Source organism: Cetorhinus maximus, chromosome 25 (assembly GCF_964194155.1).
Source record: "Cetorhinus maximus chromosome 25, sCetMax3.hap1.1, whole genome shotgun sequence".
Lineage (NCBI taxonomy): Eukaryota > Metazoa > Chordata > Chondrichthyes > Lamniformes > Cetorhinidae > Cetorhinus > Cetorhinus maximus.
The window spans coordinates 41284204-41300849 of record NC_135903.1 but is presented as its reverse complement, the minus strand read 5'-3'; positions in this window follow the sequence as shown (position 1 = coordinate 41300849).

Below are 16646 nucleotides of genomic sequence, written 5' to 3'. Positions count from 1 at the left end.
AGTTTCAGGTTGACCCAGGCTCCATCTAGTGGCAGAGGTTGGTTGGTGCAGGGCTGCGAGATGGAGCCCAGGACTTCAGTCCCAGTTCAAAACCAGAGCCAGCAGCGAAGCCAGGAGCAGAGCTGCTGAAAACAGACCCCGGGACTAAGGTAGAAACAGGAAACAGGAAACGGGAGCTGGGAGAAGAGGGACTGAGGGCAAGGGCAGGAGCAGGAGCCTTGCCATGAGCCTGGATAGAGCAGGGGGAGCAACTGAAGTCCCTGGTGATCACAATGGACACTGGAGACTTTAAAGTTAAGAATAGAGGGCAGGACCCTGAGCCGGGGGCGGGGGAAGGGGGGCTTCAGTCAGCACAGAGAGCGGGAGTGGAAGCAATGTGGAAAAGATCATGTGAGCAGCCAGGACACTGGACAGGAAGCCTGTGGCAAACAACGTTAAACTGAAACTGGCAATGTTAAGTGGATATACTGACGTTATTAAGGTCAGCAAGCAAGGTCACCAATCCAACATGGGAGGCAGTGGCAGCGGTGGTCAGTGCCAATGCCCTGCAAAAGAGACCAGCTGCCCAGTACTGAAAGAGGATGAATGGACTCATCAGTTCCGTCAGGGTAAGTTACTTCTCATCACTCTCAACTCACACACTCACAAACCCATCACACATCCACAGGGATCTTACACCTCAACGGACACCATCACTAACTCTCACACACCCTCACATCACCACCAGGCTCCTGTTCCCTCAATCTCGTATCCTCATCCTGTCCATGACTCCGCTCACAGCACAAACATTCCACTCAGTGCCATGTGTCCAGCTCACACTCTCTCCAGCTGTTTCCATGTAGGAGAAGCAGGCTCATGTCAGTAGGGAGAGGTCCCAGACCCGGGGTGGAGTGGCCCACATTAGATCCCTCACTCACTTTGAGGAGGTGTCATCTCACTGACTGGTGTGGCCGTGGACTGTGCCTGTGGCAACAATGAGGTCGGCGACAAACACTCTCCTGAGGATCCTGCACCACATCATCCCTCTCTCAACGAAATGTGAGTTCTCTCTCTCCCGCTTTTGACTCTGCTGCCATGCACTAATTATCTCTACTTTGGTCCACAGGGAGCTCTGCCAAGCGACCGACACCCTCAGCCAGCCAGTCCCTCAGCTCCATCCAGGTCCTCACCTCCAGCCAAGAGGACACCTCCTCCATTGAAGAGCTGGAAATAAACAGCGTGGAAGACCCGTCACAGCGCTTACCCACACCCTCCACCAATGCAGAGACACACACCTCGATGGGACCTAGATCTAGAGCAGGCTCGGGTTCACAACCTGATGGTCACCACATGGACATGTGTCAGCAGCAGGAGGAGGAAGGTGCAGCCAATCTCCCCGGCACTCGGAGGACGGCTGGGGAAGAGGCGTCTGTGAGGTCTGGGTCAGAGGACAAGCCTTCCAACTCATTGTGTAGAGTCAGCAGAAGGTGGGGGAACATCACGCAGAGCTGTTGGAAGCCCTCAGCAGAGTGGCTCACGTGTCAGAGGAGTGTGTCCGTCTGCTCTCTGATGAAGTGGTGCCCACATGTGGGCGTATGGAGGTCTCCATGGGGAGGATGGCAGATGGCATGGTCCAGCAGAACCTGGAGATGTGCACAGACCTGCACTCCATCGTGGTAACCATGGGTGAGTTCCTGCAGTGGCAACGTGAGGGGGAAACTGGGCACCTCAATGTCCCTCCAGGTGTTACTTCCCCTCAAGGAGTTAGGCGGGACCCTCGGACACCCGAAGGGAGGAGGAGCAGCAGCTGGACACCCCTGGGTCATCCACTCAGCAATGTCAGAGGCTGTCCACTCCCTCCGAGTCCCCTTTGCCTGTGACCCCCCCTCAACCTCATCCTCTGTCACCGCAAAAGGAGCAACTGGACCACAAGAGGACAGCCAAAGCAAGCTGGGGCCCCCAAAGCACCAAAGTCATCAGAGGCAACAGGGCCAACCATTGCACAGGCTGTCTCCACGCCTGCTGAGGATGTCAGGGCAGCACCTAAAAGTGACAGACCCAGAAAAGTGAAGGAATTCTGATCACAGTTGGTTGCTCAGGTGAACATATTTTGTCACTTTATAATCTGAAAACATATTCACCTTCACTGAATAATGTGTAACGGTGTCTTTCAGATTCATTCACAGGCTTCACGAGTCGCTCCATCTGCATCCTCCCCACCTCCCCCACTCCCCCCACCTCCCCCCACCTCCCCCACCGCCCCCACCTCCCCCACCTCCCCCACCTCCCCATTAGCAGTTCAGCTGCAAGCAGCCGGCCCACGAGTGATTCCGGACGGTGAAGTGTGTGTGTGACGGGGCCTTTCGGAGCCTCGTGCAAGCCTCTCCCACGCACACGGAGCCTTCATCCATCACACTCACCTCACTGTCTGGGGCATTTTCAATGCTGCCCTCTGGGGTCTCTTTCAGTTGTCTATCTGAGCCGACCTGTGTCTCCGCCCACCCACTGACCACACTCCCAGCAGCACCTGATCTCATCAACCACAAATCTCCGCTCACTTTTGCATTTACAGGCGTGGTGCATTTAACATTCTTCTTCAGATCCCCATCCTTTCCCCTCCCCCAGTCACCCATGTCCTTTCCCCCAACACTGTCGACTCCCCTGGCAACACCTACCAGCCACAACACTTTTCCTTCGGGGATGTCCAGGTGAACGTGCACGTTCCCTACCATCCCAAAAAAACCACCCCCATCCACACTGACCAGCCCAACCTCCCCCTTCCCACCCCCAGGGTCTGTATCTGCCTCCGAGACCCCACCAACCACCCTCGCTGTCCCTTCTACCGATACCTTCACACACCCACCCTCCCGGCTCACTCTGCCCTCTCTCCGTTCTCACCATTCCCTCCTACCACGCCCACCCTAATGTTGCTCCCAAACTCCACAGACCAGCCCCTCTTGTATGTTCACCTAGACAACTACCCCATTACTCCTTCCCCCCTCTGGAATCTCTTCCCCCCCCTCTGGACTCCTTCCCCTACACCTTCCTCCCCCTTACACCTACCTCCCCAGTTACCATATTCTCCTCCGTTAGTGCCTCCTCCCCCCCACCTCAGCCCCTGACACCTTGTTTCCCCCCTCTCCCAACCTCTCCCCACTGGTACGCATTCCTCTCCCAGTGAAACCTCGACCTCCCTCTCCCACCTCCTCCCCATTACATCTTCCTCTCCCTCTCACAGCTGGACCTTCCTCTCCACCCCCTCAACGATCATCTGTAGCAGCCCATGGCCAAGACACTGATGTCCCAAAGCAGACCCTCAACAATGACCTCCCACCTTCCGTGAGCTGCTTCGCGGTGGAGTCACGTCCATTAGAATCTACCCAGCAGGCCATGGACGTTCCTCCAGGGTCCAGTTGCTTTCGGGCTCCAGTATCTTCTGCTCCTCGGGTGTCCGCAATGTGAGCAAGGCCCTGGCGGTAAGTCCCGACTTCTGAACATCACACTTGTCAAGATGTGTTCTGCACCGGTGTGTTTTCCCGCTGACGAGGGCAGTAAGTTTGAAGGAGGGGGATGATTCTGGCGAGCTGGGCTTATAATGATATGCAGATGTATTACAGGGAAGTTCCCAATGTACAGCAGTGGGAAATGTTGGCCGCCATTGACAATCGGAAACCTGTTTCACGATGGTGTGAAACCAATTTTTGGCCTTTCCGCCATATTGTCCGCTCACACCTGCCGTGACATCTGACGCCAGCGGACACGGACGATTCCGCCCTGGGTGTTCGGGTCAGGCACACAGGCCCATTCAGGTACACATTCAGATGGCCTGAATGGGAGAGCAGGGAGGGTCTGGGCCAGCCTGAGGGTTAGGCAGTGCCGACTCCTGACTGGGGAAGTGGGATTTGGGAGAGAATGGAGGTGGGGATGGAAGGTGAACTGCAAGATTGTGGTTTTGTACCGACAGTGGGCAGTAGGTCTTTCCCTTAAAAATTATTTACTCTCAGTAATTAAGTTTAGAGCAACACTTAAGACTAGTAGGCTTCTCCTTGATCGTGCCAAAGAGCTGGATATTGACATTATTGGAGTAAGCTTTCATGTGGGAAGTCGTTGTACAGATGCCCAAACATATGCCCAGGCTATTGCTTTTTCTTGATCTTGCCCCTTCAGGCTTAAGTCTTGTTGGGATGCCCAGTTTTCTTGGGCAGTAGCATGGCCTGGATGTTGGGCAGGGCCTCGCCCTAAGCTATGGTGACTCCTCCCAGCAGCTTGTTAAACTCCTCGGTGTTGAGGTTAGTGAGCTGCAAATGGCGGAGGGTGATACAGGTCTTCTTGTTGTCCTGGGCTGCATTGCCCACCAGCTCCAGCATCTCTGTAGTCAGGTACTCAAAACCGAATTCCACTGCACTCTTATTTCTCCAATAGCGCCACACTTACATTGTTGTTGTTGAGTGTTTCTTCGTCATGCCCCCACCCCACTCCTCCAGTGAAGCTTCCCTTAATCCCCCCCCCCCCCCAGAGTTGGTCACCCTGGTGGAGTCAGCAACAGCAGCAGAGACAAGGGCGGTGGAGAATGATTGGAGGAAAGGGGTAACGTGCAAGCTGAAATGGAAGGAGCAAAGGAAGTTCTTGGGAAAACTGCTGAAAATAGATGGTAGGATCTATTTATTTTTCCCATAGGAAGCTGCACTGATATCCTCATGATCACATTTGATACTGAATGATGGCTTTTGGACATTAATGACCACTTCCGAAAATTTAACAAGCTGTTATGGCCTTTTGAACACTTCAGAGCACTTTGGTGACTCCTGAAGTACAGGAGGGTCATGATGTTAATTGAGTGTTTTGATGAAAAGTGAGCACTGTTCCATCTGCAATTAAACCTCGTTTCAAATTACATCATCTAATGTCAAATGATGTACTGATCATTTTGAGCATAATTGAATACAAAATCAATGTCAAAAATTTCTTGTAGGAACTCTGACTGTCTACCTCTCTTTTGTGGTTATGTCCATGTTCACGTCTACTTGGAAAGGGAGCAAGTGTTGGCCATCAGTTCGCTTGAGGCCTTCCATGGCCAGTGAGCCCTGCAGGGACTGGAATGCATCATCAGCCCTGGGAACATTAATTTAATTTGATCATTTTCCTTCGTATTTTTTGTTTTATTTTCAGTATTCTGTTGAAGGGATGTTAATTAGCTAATTAGTTTAATTGTTTTTTGTTTATTCGAGAGTATAAAAAATGGACTGCTGGGACACTGGGTTGGTTGGTAGGTGGGAGTCAGAGATCTGTGATGTTGCATTCTGTAAGTAAACCAACAATTAAGAAATGGGGTCATGTCTAATTTCACACTTCAGCATCAGGCTTGGGATCCATTTAACACGGTAGCAGAGAATGGTTGCCTAAGGGTGAAGATTAGAAACTAAAAACTAAACTAAAAAGTTTTTCAGACCTGCGTTTGGTTTCCCCAATGTAGAGACAACTATATTCAGAGCAAGAAATAAAGTTTATTAAATTGAATAAAGTCCATGTAAATTTCTGCTTCACCTGGAAGGATTGTTGGGTCTTGGACATTGAGGAGAGGGGAGGCAGATTGGCAGGTGTTACATCTCCTGTGGTTACATGGAGAAGTGGTGTAGGAAGGGGATGGGGTGATGAGGGTGACTAAGGAGTGGACCAGGGGTGTCACAGAGGGAACAGTCCCTTCAGAATGCTGAAAGGGGAGTGCAGGGAAAGACATGTTTGATGGTGGCATTACATTGGATGTGGCTGAAATTGTGGAGGATGATCCATTGGAGGTTGGTGAAGTGGAAGGGGAAGCCAAGGGAAGCCCTATCAACCCTTCGGGAGGGAGGGGAAGGGATGAGAGAACAAGCATGAGAAATGGGTCAGATACAGTCTGGAGACCTGTCAGCCATGGTGGGGGTGGGAAGAGTCCTCATTTGAGAAAACAAAGACATTTTGGAAGTAGAATGGAAGGTTGCGAATTCAGAACAGATACGACAGCGACGGAGAAACTTGGAGAATGGATTAGAATCCTTAGAGGAAGTGGGGTGTGAGGAAGTGCAGTTGAAGTAAATTTGGGAGTCAGTCAGCTTATAATGAGTATTTGTTGACAGGCTAACACCAGAAACGGAGAGACGGAATCAAAGGGAAGGGAAGATTCAGAGATGTACCATGTGAAGGTGAAGGTGGAAACTGGAAGCAGAGTTGATGAAATTTTCTCATTCATGGTGACAGCAGAAGTAGAACTGGATAAGAAATGTTCTATATACTCCACAAAAAAGCCAGACGTGGCTAGAGTCAAGCAGGTACCCATGCCAACAAGTTCTATTTGGAGAAAGTGAGATGAATTAAAAGAGATGTTCACTGAGAGAACAAGTTCAGCCCTAGGTTGAAGTGGGTGGTGATGGATGGAAACTGGTTGGGCCTCCATTCAATGAAGTGGAGATCCCCTCAGGCCTTCCTGGTAAGGGATGGATCTGTAAAGGGATTGGACGCCTGTAGTGAAGAGGAGGCCAGTTAGGGACAGGAAATTGGAAACTATTTCCACTCATCCCATTACCATGGGAAAGAGGATTTGAATCCAATCCCCACCCCCGTGGGGAACAGTCCCTGCCCCATTTCCCATTACCATAGTGACAGCGAAACACACCCCACCCCACACTGGAAATGTGAAATGAGAACATGCTGGAAACTCTGATTCAGTTTTTCTCAACATTGAATGAGTTGAAAATTGAAGTAAAGGGATATTTCAGCACATTCTTCAACTGCTCCCTGAACTTGGTCTGGGTCACAGCGTAAATACAAGTGTTGGTGCAGCAACTCAGGAGCTGCAGCATGAAGCCTAATTCCTGTACATAAGCATTTAGAAATGCAGACCAATACCCCAATAACCATAACCGCCTACATAAAGAATATATCATTAACATTGCCCATAACAGGATGAAATTAGCAGAGATAACAAACAGTAAAATGATAGCTTTCCTTCGGCTCTCCATCTCTGGGTCTCGGGGACTCTTCTGACCGCTGTGAGCCCGGAGTCTTCTTCGGGCTCTGCTGCTCACTAAAATGTGTCTGACAGTGAAAACATTCAGCAGCAGAATCAGGACAAATGGGATCACTGGGGTTAGGATGTGATGGAAGAACTCACTTGTTACCCAGACCAAAGAAAACAGAACAGCAATTGTTACATCACAAAACCAGGGGTCATTTCTCATCGAATACTGGCCTGTTAACATAAAATACCAGAAAATGTTCTTTAAACAGCTCACCACGGTCACTGTTCCCAGAACTACAGCTGCCATTTTCTGAGTGCAATATTTACTTTTCAGATTCTGGCAAGATATGAACACAAATCGATCAAAGGTAAAAGCGACAGTGAACCAAACTGAACAGTCAGTGGTTGCATAAAGCAGGATGGCGTGGATATTACATATGGGGATGGATTGCAGGAAAAGAAACTGTTCATTATAAACAATCGGAATGTGCCTCAGTATCAGATCGAGGATAATAACTAGTAGATCTGCCGCTGCCATAGCCACCAGATAGCGAGTAACACATTTGGAGAGACCACACTTTCCCTGGGCCAGGATCACAAGTGTCACTACATTAACTGTAAGGAAGGGAAATAAACAGGGAAATTATATATCAGTCTGAGAGCAAAGTTGCAAGTTTTACTGAGGACTTATTGAGATTTTATAAATGTGTTATTGTACCTAGTGATGTATTGAAATGATTCTACCTGTGACACGGCTATCTGCTAGAGACAGAGATTACCATTCAATGAAAGCAATCATTAAATAGAAATTAATATTGTGGGTGAAATGGAACATAAGGAATAACAGGTTACAGGAGACTAGATAAAAGTCACTGCTGAGCTGACAGTTTTGTCCCTGCTCCATTAAATAAAGATAAACTAGGGTAAAGAGTGGTGGCAGTGCAGGCCCAAGACCAGCTGCAAGAGTGAGTGCAGAGCGAGACTGGCAGAGAGATCAAGTGGGGGCAGAGAAGCTGGAACAGAACAGGCCCAAGACAAGTATTCATGGTAGTACATATGAAACATCATCACTGCGTCAGTCTTGGAAACACAAAAGCACAGCCAGGGGTAACAATCTGTGTCAACCCTGTCAACACCCTCAAAATTTTAAGTTTCTATGAGATCACCTCTCATTCTGCTAATCTCCAAAGGGTTTGTTTTTTTAAGACTTCATACTACACATTTCTATGTGCCTATTTATGAGTGTTTATTTTTGCAGAAATGCTGGTTTGTGGCCAACTGTCAAATTATTTGGATCCATCAGATTATTTATAAAAGCATCATCTGTTGCTATTTCATTGTGAGTCATATATATCAGGGTTAATGTAGGTGAGGTAATAGAAGTGCAACAACAACAAGTTACATTTATACAGTGGGTTTCATTCAGTTAAACGTCCCAATGCCCTTAACAAGACTGATGCCAATAAAAACATTTTTGACACCGAGATATCCAATACATTCTAATAAAATGGAGCTTTTCTAAATTTAAAGTTAGTGCTAAGTTCAGCTCTAAATTCTGATCAAAGCTGCCTCAGCACCAAGTGGCTTCACATGACTGAACTATGGAACTGATACAAACAGTGAAGTGCTGTTAGTCGTGAGTGAAAATTGTACTTTATCAATTTACTTCTCTGTTATGTGTAGCAGATCCTAAAAGAAGTGAGCCCTAAACCAGCCCAGCTGTCTAAACTTAGCTTATTCATTCATTGTTCTTGTTAAATATGTAGTTATGATTGTTTTTGTGGAGAAGGACTCTAGTAGAAATGTACATGATCAATGTAATAAAGAGAATTTAGTAATAAGACATCTGGTGGCATTGTTGACCTCTATCCTTATGCATTGATCTAACATGTATGTTCCATGTTTCTAATGTCTATTTATCGGAGAATAAAATAACACTAAAACTGTTTAAATAACCAGGTGCTGCTGTTCTTAACATTGCTTCCTGTATTGTAGATAGGGCCCGTTAGTCATTATGTAATCGTGATATAATGTGTCACAGTTTCTGTTGGGCAGCGACACTAACTTGTGATACACATCAGCTGGACAATTTAATTAAACCGACAAAAGGATATGGTAACTGAACTAATTTTCTGGATAGATAAGACAAACCATCTGGAAAAGGAGACACTGAATAGTACTGATAACATCTGGAACTCAAACATTATTCCCAAGTATCATGTAGAGAATAGCAGAATGTCTATCTATGATAGCCCAATAATGGGGACACTGGGTTGCAACTGGTATAATAATCATAGAATCATAGAAACCTACAGCACAGAAGATGATCATTCAGCCCATCACACCTGTGCTAGCTGTTTGAAACAGTAGGCGTGCTAAGTGCCACATCCCTGCTTTTAACCTGCAACCCTGTCAATTCCTCATTCTCAAGCATCTGTCTAAATCCCTTTTAAAATTATTTATGGAATTAGCTTCTACCATTTCAGGTAAATAATTCCTGAGGCCTCTTCCACTCTCACCTCCAGCAACAAGTGTGAGAAGCTCGTGGATCTTTTTGTCACTAAGATTGAGATACATTCATCTGCCTCTGCCACACCCTTCCATTCCCAATCTCACCAGGACAAACCTCTGCTAAGGAATTCCCCACCTCCCTTCAGATATTCTCCAGCTCTCTCCTCTCATGCCATCTCCAAGTGCATCTTACCATGAGATTCACCTCCTCCCCCCTCCATCCTATTCCCACCAAACAGCTGACCAACCAACTTCCCTTCCTCAGAACCATGTGAGCTGATAGTTACTTCTCCCTCCCTTCAAACCTACCGTTATCACCCCTCTCTGTGGTCTGTGATAGGGTGGAAGGCAGGAGAGATTAATGATAAAAGGATGATACTGAAATTGTTGAACTCAAAGTTAATCATATGCATTTTCTTGCCTGGCTTAGAAACTGGCAAATCTCTAAACACTGACAATCAGAAACATTAACTCGGTTTCTCTCTCCACAGATGCTGCCAGACATGCTGAGTATCCCCAGCATTTTCTGTTTTTATTTCAGATTTCCAGTATCCACAATGTTTTGTTCCTGTATTGAGAGTTAAGTGTTGGACTGACAGAGATTCCTTCACCTATAATGGGCAGCACAGAATTCAAGTATTTTAAAAAAAAATGGTTGAAAATGAATTCACTGAAAAAAAAATCAATTAAACAAATTATCCCAATCATCACTAAATTAATTGTGGAGAAGAGAAATTTATCAGGCAAATTATACATCAGGTTAGGAGTGAAAACAACAGTTTGAAGGAGTTTGACATTAAACTTTGTACATTCATCACCGCATTCAGTGATGGAATTAATTATCGTATCTGTGACAGGGCTTTTTGCGAGAGACAGGGGGCGGAATTTTCCCAGAATTGCACTAAGTGAGGTAGCGGGTGGGTAAAATGGAGTCCTACCCGTCGAGGGAAATGGTGGGTTTCACACCCTATCATCCTGAACCCGCCTCACTATTTATTCACCCTTGCAAAACACGCCATTTCCATGGCGAGTGGGCTCTCACTCGCCTGCCCGCCATCACCCCCCTGTTGCATCATGATGGCTGCCATTTTTAAAAGGCAGCTCATGGTCACTAACTCACCATCACTGCCCGGAGGACATGGCCAGCAAAGGAAAAAAGACCACAGCCCACCCCACTTCAACGATGGGTCCCTCGAGCGACTGCTGGATGCCGTGGAGGCCGCCGGGATGTGCTCTACTCCTGCTCTGGCCACAGGGTGGGTAGCAAAGTCACCAACCCGGCTTGGGAGGCGGTGGCAGCGGTGGTCAGCGTGAACACCCTGTGGAGGAGGACAGCCACCCAGTGCCACAAAAGGATGAATGATCTCCATTCCGCCAGACTAAGTCACTCTTTTCATCACTCCCAACTCTCACACTCACAAACCCATCACACATCCACAGGGCCCTCACTCACTGCCAGTGCAAGGGACATCACCATTCATTCTCTCACACACACCGTCATTGTCCTCATCTCGTCCATGGGACCACTCACCACCCACACAGGCCAGGCATACTTATCATCTGGCCCGGCAGGCGTCCTGATACATTCTCCAAGCAGGACAAACTGGCTCAGAATAGGAGGGAAAGGTTGCAGACAGTTGGAGGGATGCCAGAGATCAATGTTTTGACAGAATTCAAAAACAGAGCCATCCAGTTGGCCGGCGATGATCAGGACCGGTCCTGTGCTGACGGTGAGGTGAGCACTGCTCTACCAAGTGAGGATCCAGCAGTGCAACATCCATCAGACAACCATGCTGTGAGTGATGTGTCCACTTTCACTGGCCACGGCTATGCTATGCATTAATTCTCTCTCCTCGCTTCTGCAGGCACATTTGGGAAACAGCTGATGGAGTCCATGACCCAGGGCCTCCAATCAAGTCCCAAAGAAACCTCTGAAGGGGAATCTGAAGGCACCCTCCCTGAAGTCCCATCACAGCGCTCACCCACATTCTCCACCAGCGCAGAGACACACGCCTCGGTGGGACCTAGCTTTAGAGTAGCCTCGGGATCACAATCTGAGCATGCACGGCCTGTCCTGCTCCACACAGGTGCTGGAAATCCCATGTCAGGACTTGTAGTCCTCGGTCTCCACCCCAGAGACAGGTAAGTGTGCATTTTGTTACAAGGTAGAGAAAAGGAGTTGTCCTGTGGGAACTGGAATGTAGCAGGCTCACTCTGACAGTCTGTCTGGCTTGAAGACACCCAGGAATTATCCTCCCTGCCTCCTCCTCCTCTTGAGGTGGCCTCCAGATTCCTGGTGACAATGTTGGTGTCCTCATGATGCTGATGATATGAAGGTGCAGCAGAACACCACAAAATTAGACACCATCTCCAGCATGTACTGGAGATCTCCCTCCAAGTGATTCAAGCATCAGGAGCATTGCTTCATCAGCTCAATGGTTTGCTCCATTGCTCTCGTTCTACATGTTATTTTTACATGGTTGCAGGGTTGCAGTAGGAGGGATTGAGGGTATATGTATAAGGTGGGTAGCCTTTGCCTCTATGAAGCCAGCCTCTGGTTCTCCTTAAAAGCCCCAAGATGGTGGGAATGGCTTGCTGCTTCAGAATGAATGTATTGTGGCTGTTGCTAAGCAAGTGGGCATTCACCAAAATGATATACTGTGCATGATCACACACGAACTTCATTTTAATGGAACAAATCACAGAAACTTTACAGTGCAGGAGTCCATTCAGCCTATTGAGTCTACGCTGGTTCTCTGGATGAGCATTCGGCCTAATCTCACTCCCCTGCCTTATCCCTGTAACCTTGCACATTCTCTCTTTTCAGATGGCAATCCAATTGCCTTTTGAATACCTCAGTCGAACCTGCCTCCACCACCCTCTCAGGAAGTTCGTGCCAGACTCCAGCCAACTTCTGGGTTAAAAAAAAAAAATCCTCATCACTTTTACTCCTTTTGCCAATTATTTTGAAACTATACCCTCAAGTTCTTGATGTTCTCTTGAGTGGGAACAGCTTCTCACTATTTACCCTATCCGTACCCTTCAGGATCCTGAATATCTCTATTACGTCTCCCCTCAGCCTTCTTTTCTCCAAGGAAAACAGTCCCAACCTCTCAAATCTATCCTCGCAACTAGTTCTTTATAACAAAAACAGTTCTGTTGAAGGGTCATGAGGACTCGAAACATCGACTCTTTTCTTCTCCGCCGATGCTGCCAGACCTGCTGAGTTTTTCCAGGTAATTCTGTTTTTGTTTTGGATTTCCAGCATCCCCAGTAGTTTTTTGTTTTTATCTCTACAGTTCTTTATCACTGGAATCATTCTTGTGAATCTCTCTGTACTCTCTCCAATGCCTTCACCTCCTTTCTCAAGTATGACACCCAGAAATGGATGCAGTACTCCAGATGAGGCCTAATTAGTGTCTTATACAAGTTCAACATGACCTCCTCACTCTTGTACTCAATGCCTCTATCAATTAAGCCTAAGATACTGTACGCTTTATTAACTGCTCTCTCAATATGCCCTGCCATCTTCAAAGAGTTATGTACATATACACTGAGGTCACTCTGTTCCTGCACCTCCTTTAGAGATTCTCCCTTTATTTTATACTGTCTCTCTTCCTGCCAAAATTAATCACCTCACACTTCTCTGCATTGAACTTCATCTGCCACTTGTCTGCCCAATCCACCAGCATGTCAATGTCCTTTGGAAGTTCAAGACTATTGTCACTTTTATAATGTTTCCAATCTTTATATCATCTACAAATTTTCAGATCAAGCCCTGCACACCACAGTCTAGGTTATTAATATATGTCAGGAAGAGCAAGGGTCCCAACACTGACCCATTGGGGAACTCCACTACAAACCTTCCTCCAATCTGAAAAACAACCATTTATCACCACTGTTTCCTGTCAATAATATCATAATTCCATTTGTCAACCTGTGCCTGTAGTTCACCAATCTTATTAACTACACTCCGTGCATTCACATACATGCACATTAACTCTGAATTAGGCATTACTTTCACCCTTATTCTGACCCATTCTAATTACTATTACCTACTCTAATTCTATCAAACTCTGCAAGTGTTCTATTTATCTTGATACTACTCTCTGATATATTCTCCTTATCAGTTAATACTGCTCTACTTCCCACTGCCAGTTTCTCTCCTCTCCACTCTGAATTTCCCCTCAGGTTCCCACCCCCCTGCCGATTTAGTTTAATCCCTCCCTAACAGCACTAGAAAACCTCCCCGCGAGGACATTAGTCCCAGTCCGGTTAAGGTGTAACCCCATCCTTCTTGTACAAGTCCAAGTCCAGCCTGCCCCAGAACTGGTCCCAATGCCTCAGAAATCTAAAGCCCTCCCTGCTCCTCCATATCTCCAGCCACATGTTGAACTGCTCAATCTTCTACTCACTAGCATCTGGCACTGGGAGTGATCCTGAGATTACTGCTATCAAGTTCCTGCTTTTTAATTCTCTTCTTAATTCCCTAAAATCGGCTTTCAGATGAGAGTTCATTCAGTTCCTGTACCTGTCCCCATTGACAGGGAGACCTCACAGAGCCATGTTTACCATCAGGAATCCGGCTACCTTGGTAAAGCCATGTGACCTCTCATCCTGCTCCCCCCCGACTGAGGGAGAACATTATATTTTCACTTGACATGGCACAGACGGACTCCATCACCTAGCAGGTGCATCAATGGGCAGTATTCTGTGAAATGATGGGATAATGTCTCCCAATCCTGCCTGGAAAGGTCTGGATGCATAGAAGTTCAATGAAACAGTGACCTTAACAACCACTGGCAGTGCTGCCCTCGCTCTGGTGTGGAGTCCATGTTGAAGGAGGAGTCACAGCTCATGGGGCAGCACCTTGTTGAATCAGAGTTGCCTCACACACTGTGCCTGGGTTGGGTGCAAGAAGGAAAAGTGCTCACGGAAAGCCCGAGGTGGGCAGAGCAACCCCCTCCCCCTCTTCGCAAAGCTTCCTTTCTCTGCAGCCTCTGGCCCACTTGTTGGTCATATTGCCGACCCAGATGCACTGCAAGCACTGGCCCCCCCACCTCACCCAGAGTTCAGTCACCAAATCCTCTGGTCTCTGAACGTTTGCAGCAGCTCAGAACACAACCTCCAGGAAACCATCCACAGCTCCTCCACTAACTTTCCAATAGCAAAAATGAGTCAAATGCCTCTTACCTACAGCTTGATGCCTGGTCCTTTTAAATAACACTAGAGGGCAGGGGTTCCTCATGCTCCTGAACACATGTTCAGCTGAGAGTGAGTAACACAGGCAGTGGACAAGCACAGACCACATTTCAAAGACACGTGTGTCAAAGCTGCTGGAACAGCTGATCAACATCACATTCAGGCCCCTCACGCTACCAGTGTATACATGGTCCATCCAGGCTAGAGCCCTGCGCAGCATGGGGCACTGAGGAGGCCATGCTGGATGTGGTCACTAGTGTAACTCACACCACTTTATGGATCCAGGTTTCCATAGCATCGGCACTAGGGGTGCTGTAGGGACAAAAATCAAGGCCAAGCGCAGAGGAAAAGAAATTCATTTTAAAAAGGGAATTGGTAAAAGACTTGGAGGTAAAGGACTTTCTGGGAAATGGACAGGGGAATGGGACTAGCTGGAGGGGAGAGGTCATGGAGAGATTCAAACATAGGTTGCCAGGATACCATTGGAATGGTCGAGCCTGGATTTAATAAAGACACAGGTGAGGGTTTATGTAGTCGGGTAAGGCAGAGCTGGAGACGGGTGATATTATGTAGGTGGTACTAGGCAGGATTGGTGGTGGAGAGACAATGGGGTCAGAAATCAGCTCAGGGTCCAAGGGATTGCGAGGTTGCAAAAAGTCTGTTTCAGTCTCAGATATTGGCCAGGGAGGAGAATTGGAGTCGATGGATAGAGAACAGAATTTGTGACAGTAAATGAATACGTGATAATAGTAATGCAGTTAAACATGGTTTATAGATTTAATAGCCAGATACAGAGACTTACCAGGGACGCCAAGGATAGTGAGGATGGGATAATAACCTGCTTGAATAACCTGAAGTGTGTATCTGATCCGCCATCCTAATTGTATCCGATCTAGAGAAAGCATGTAAAGTGCTGAGGCTAAACCCCTATCCATTGTGGTAACATTCCAATCTATCGTTCTCAGATTCTGATCCATCCTGTCCCTCTCTTTGGAGCCGTTGATCCGTGTTAGTGACAGAGGTGATGCTCCCACTGAAACTATGGAATAACACACAAAGGAATCCCCTATTAATGGAAGAGGGAAACCCTCCAGTGACATAATTAGGCTCCCATGGGAACTGTCATTAATTACAGTCACTGAACAAACAGGTTCAATTAACACCTTTTGTTTTGTGTGTTCGAGGCCTAGGTCGGGTTCTTCAGGGTTTGTCTACTTTCCTTAAGTAAGCTACTAAAGACTGTTAAAACCGTTATTATTTATTTACAGATCTACGTACACCTTAGGAACTCTGCACAAGGTTGGACTTCTCCTTCCTCCAGATCTCAGTTACTTGATCATGTACATTGGATTACACAAACAGATACAACTGTAATCGTGATGCAGAATGAATGGCTGGGAGTGTAATTGGACTGTAATTTGTATCACGGGTTCAGAAGGTATTACAAACCATAAGAGAAAAACTTGAAGGTTTCACCATTCCTGGATAGGCTTAATAACTGACTATTAATTTTTTAAACCTTTTCTCAGAATATGCACATTGCTAGCAAGACCCAAATTTATTGCCTGTCCATAGTTTCCCTTGAGAAGATCGGCGATGGCCACTTTCTTTGTCATAGCTTGGTACAATTGAGTTACTTGCTAGACTGCTTCATGGGGCAGTAAAGAGTCAACCATGCACAGGTCAGAGTGTCAGGTTTCCTTTCCTAAAGAACATTCATGAACCAATTGGGTTTTTAATGAGGATCCGACAGCTCAACAATCACTTTTACTGAAACCGGTATTGAAGGTTAAAAGATGTCATTATGTTATTGCTGCAAACCATTGCCAAACATCACCATTCTTTCATTGTCGGGCCCGAATCCTGGAATCCTCTTCCTCTACCTAACGCTATTGGGAGAGTGCCATCACCAAAAGAACAGCAGTAGCTCAAGGGTAGAGTCTCCCACCGTCATCTG